At 38.9% G+C, this 4,523-nt stretch overlaps 1 pseudogene; it reads left to right on the top strand.

Annotated features, from left to right (window-relative positions):
* Nucleotides 1–373: 373 nt before the first annotated feature.
* Nucleotides 374–2,261, top strand: LOC118914847 (rho-associated protein kinase 1-like; annotated as a pseudogene).
* The last annotated feature ends 2,262 nt before the right edge of the window (nt 2,262–4,523 follow it).

Genomic DNA, 4,523 nt, shown 5'->3' on the forward strand with positions numbered 1-4,523 from the left:
AGAATCACAGAACCCAAGAATGGACTAACAGTTACCAAAGGAAAAGAGACTGGGGAGGATGGGTGGGAAGGGAGGGATAAGGGTGGGGAAAAAGAAAGAGGGCACTACAATTAGCATGTATAGTGCATGGGGGGCACAGGGAGGGCTGTGCAACACAGAGAAGACAAGTAGTGATTTTACAGCATCTTACTACGCAGATGGATAGTGACTGTGAAGGGGTATGTGGCGGTGACTTGGTGAAAGGGGGAGCCTAGTAAGCATAATGTTCTTCATGTAATTGTAGATTAATGATACCAAAATATGAATAAATAAATAAATAAATTGCTTTCTGCTGCTGGTGCTGGGACAAGGGTACTGGCACAGTAACAGCATCATGTCAACTGGAGACAGTTTTGAGAGTCAGTTTGAGAAAATCGACCACCTGTTGCAGGATCCCAATTCGGAAGTGAATTCAGATTGTTTGCTGGATGGATTTGATGCTCTGGTATATGATTTGGATTTTCCTGCCTTTAGAAAAAACAAAAATATTGAAAACTTTTTAAGTAGATATAAAGGCACAATAAATAAAATTAGAGATTTATGTATGAATGTTGAAGATTATGAAGCAGTGAAGGTGATTGGTAGAGGTGCATTTGAAGAAGTTCAATTGGTAAGGCATAAATCCACCAGGCAGATATATGCTATGAAGCTTCTCAGCAAACTTGAAATGATTAAGAGATCTGATTGTGCTTTTTTTCTGGGAAGAAAGGGACATCATGGCTTTTGCTAACAGTCCTTGGGTCATTCAGCTGTTTTATGCATTCCAAGATGATCATTACCTCTACATGGTGATGGAGTACATGCCTGGTGGAGATCTTGTGAACTTAATGAACAATTATGATGTGCCTGAAAAATGGGCACGGTTCTATACTGTGGAAGTAGTTCTTGCATTAGATGCAATTCATTCCATGGGTTTCATTCATAGGGATGTGAAGCCTGATAACATGCTGCTTGATAAATCTGGACATTTGAAGTTAGCAGATTTTAGTACTTGTGTGAAGATGAGTAAAGAAGGTATGGTACGATGTGATACATCAATTGGAACACCCGATTATATTTCCCCTGAAGTATTAAAATCCCCAGGTGGTGATAGTTATTATGGATGAGAATGACTGGTGGGCCATTGGAGTATTTTTATATGAAATGCTTGTAGGTTCTACACCTTTTTATGCAGGTTCTCTGGTTGGAACTTATAGTAAGACTATGAACCATAAAAATTCACTTACCTTCCATGATGATAATGACATATCAGAAGAAGCAAAAAATCTTATTTGTGCCTTCCTTACTGACAGAGAGGAGAGATTAGGGAGAAATGGTGTAGAAGAAATCAAATGACATCTCTTCTTCAAAAATGATCTGTGGGCTTGGGAAACACTGTGAGACACTGTAGCACCAGTTGTACCACACTTAAGCAGTGACATTGATACAAGAACTTTGATGATTTAGAAGATGTTAAAGGAGCTGAAAAAGTATTCCCTATACCTAAAGTTTTGTTGACAATCAGCTACCTTTTGTAGGATTTACATATTACAGCAATCGTAGATACTTGTCTTCAGTTAATCCTAATGATAATAGAAAGAGCTCCAATGTAGATAAAAGCTTGCAGGAAAATTTGCAAAAAACCTTTTATAAGCTGGAAGAACAGCTGTATAATGAAATGCAATTAAAAGATGAAATGGAGCAGAAGTGCAGAACTTCAAACATAAAACTAGACAAGATAATGAAAGAATTGGTTGAAGAGGCAAATCAAAGGAGAAATCTAGAATCTAAAGTGTCTCAGGTTAAAAAGGAGAAAATGTTGCTACAACATAGAATTAATGAGTACCAAAGAAAAGCAGAACAGGAAAATGAGAAGAGGAGGAATGTAGAAAATGAGGTTAATGCATTAAAGGATCCATTGGAAGACTTAAAGACAATGAATCAGAATTCACAGCTTGCTAATGAGAAGCTGGCACAATTACAAAAGCATCCAGAAGCAGTCAGTGACTTAGTCAGGACAGTCAGACACAGCTGTGGGGTTAGGGAAGAGTCCCACAGAGACTAGCAAGGCAGTCAGTGAGCTGGAGTCCCTAACCAGGGAACTACAGGAGAGAAATAGGATTTTAGAGAATCCCAAGTCACAAACGGACAAGAACTATTATCAGCTGCAAGCTGTGTATTCTGGTGCTTCATTTATGATTGGCTATTCATTGCATAGGCAGGGAGGGGCAGGACTAGAATGAGCCATGGGACAACAGAACTGGTGCCAGATGTAGGGTTCAGGTCAAGCCTGGCCTTCTGAGAGTATGGCTAGCCTCTCTGTTATTGAGGCCACACTCTTCTCCTGGGGTTTCTGCCAAAAGTTTGGAGTTCAGGAGAGATTCCAGGCTGCTATCAGTACTTGATTATAAATCATTTGGACTATCCTTCCATGGGTCCATGGAATAATCAGGCCTTCAGAGAAAAAGGAAAAATGGGACAATAGATCCCTTGTCACTGAGGATGAGAGTGAGGCCTGAAACCAGGATCCTAAGTCAGAAAAATTTAAGAAAAGGAACCAAAGCAGAAGACAAGGTCTAGGGACTGCTCCTGATTGGTAGTGAGGAAGACGGTAACCCAGAGGCCACACAGATGCCAAAGGTTCTGTCAGCCCCAGGTTCTTGTCTGATTGGCATTGAAGGAAACATGGGGAGCAATCAGAGTCAGGAAAGTTTCTAGGTATTGCTCGCCTATCAAATCACAAATACTGTAAGAGTGAATGCAAAACTATCCCCTTCCTAAGTTTTATCAGTGTATTTGTTGCTATCATTTACATTTGCAGAGAGATACTAATATACATTAAGGACCCGTTATGATCCAGAAACTTTAAGAAGCATCTAAATCCTATGTGTGTTACTTTTGTTTCCTAGAAGAAGAAACTGAGGTTCATAGAAATTAAATGAGTTGCCTAAGGTGCCAAGTTAAATTGTGGAGCCAGGATTCAGAGCCATGGCAAATGGCTGTGATTTTTCCACCATGCCGTGCAGGCACTTTATTTATTTGGTAATTTTTCCAGGCACCCAGGGTGCCTATCAGTCTAATTCATTTCATTTGTAAGAGCTACTATTCTACTGTTTTGATAGTGGGTGGACTGCAATGACAGCCAGGACATCCTTGAGGCAGAAGTGTCCTCTTGTGTGTTCAGCCTCATGGAAACCAGTACCCAATTCACACGGCTGAGACCCAGGGGTTGACTCTGCCACACTTCAGAGCAATTGACAAATTGCTCACAGCTGTCTGGGGTTCAAGAGCTCATTTCTGAGAAATGACACTTCCTCATTCGTTTTTAAAGAGACAAGTGTGCCTCCTTTTCTTCTGTGCTTCTAATAATATCTCTAGTTTGGTCCCTCTACTTACTGTTTTGTTTCATCTGTATCTCTACTCTTGAATTCTTCTCAGATTTAACTTCCATTTTTAAGAGTCTCTTCTCATTTTAGCTAAATTTTTTCAGATTACAAAAAGATTTCATTACATCTCTATTGAAATGAGATACTCTATGACTTAGAAATGCTTCTCTATTATTACATTAATTGGAACGGGTGGCCTGTTAGCACTGATGGCAGAAGGAAATGGCTCCTGCATTCAACATGAAAATGTACTGCGAACTGCTTAATGGAGATGACTTATCTACTGCTTGAAGTGAAAATGATGTCAGTAGTTTTCAGAGGGGTGCTTTCAGGAATAAGAGGAAAGCTAACCTATATCTGGAAATAATTCACAAAATAAGATTCAAATTCCTCAGCATAAAAGGTCTTGAATATTTGACACCTGTCTAATTCCTCTTTCCAGACTTCTATCCAAGTTATCGTCTTTATAATCATTACCAGTAGTAATTGACATTACCATTATCATTCTTATTGTAATAGTAGTATTCCTAGAGTTCTTCTCATGTGTCCAGCAATGTTTTACATATATTAATTTACTTAAACCTCACAGCAATTCAGTGAAGTAGGTGCTGTGATTATCTCTATTTTATAGATGACACTGAGACAAGATATGCTCTGTAACTTGTCCTGTATCTTACAATGAGTCAGGCATTTTGGCTTCAGAGGCTACATGCTTGCCCATTATGAAGAGTTAGGCTTCTGCAGTTTTTGCTCCTACTACTGATTTGTCTTGAGATGTCTATTTCACACATAATTTTAAACCTTGTCTCCCATTCCTTGTTACATTTCTTGTTTTCCTACTACTACCAATTATGCATGTATGTTGCCCAGTGTCCTAATGTTTATATATGTGTCTCCGCACTGGACTGAGAATTCTTGTACATCTGGATTGAGTTGGGTCTGGGAACTTGTATTGTGGTTGTACTGAATTTTTAAATATTTACTATATTAGTTTTACTAATTTTTATTATTTCCCTCCTTCCACTGACTTTGGGCCTCATTTGTTCTTCTTTTTCCAACCTCAATAATTGTGACTTTAGACTATTCATTTGGGATTTTTCTTCCTTCTTTAAATACGCC

The sequence above is a fragment of the Manis pentadactyla genome, chromosome 9 (assembly GCF_030020395.1).
Source record: "Manis pentadactyla isolate mManPen7 chromosome 9, mManPen7.hap1, whole genome shotgun sequence".
Taxonomy (NCBI): Eukaryota; Metazoa; Chordata; class Mammalia; order Pholidota; family Manidae; genus Manis; species Manis pentadactyla.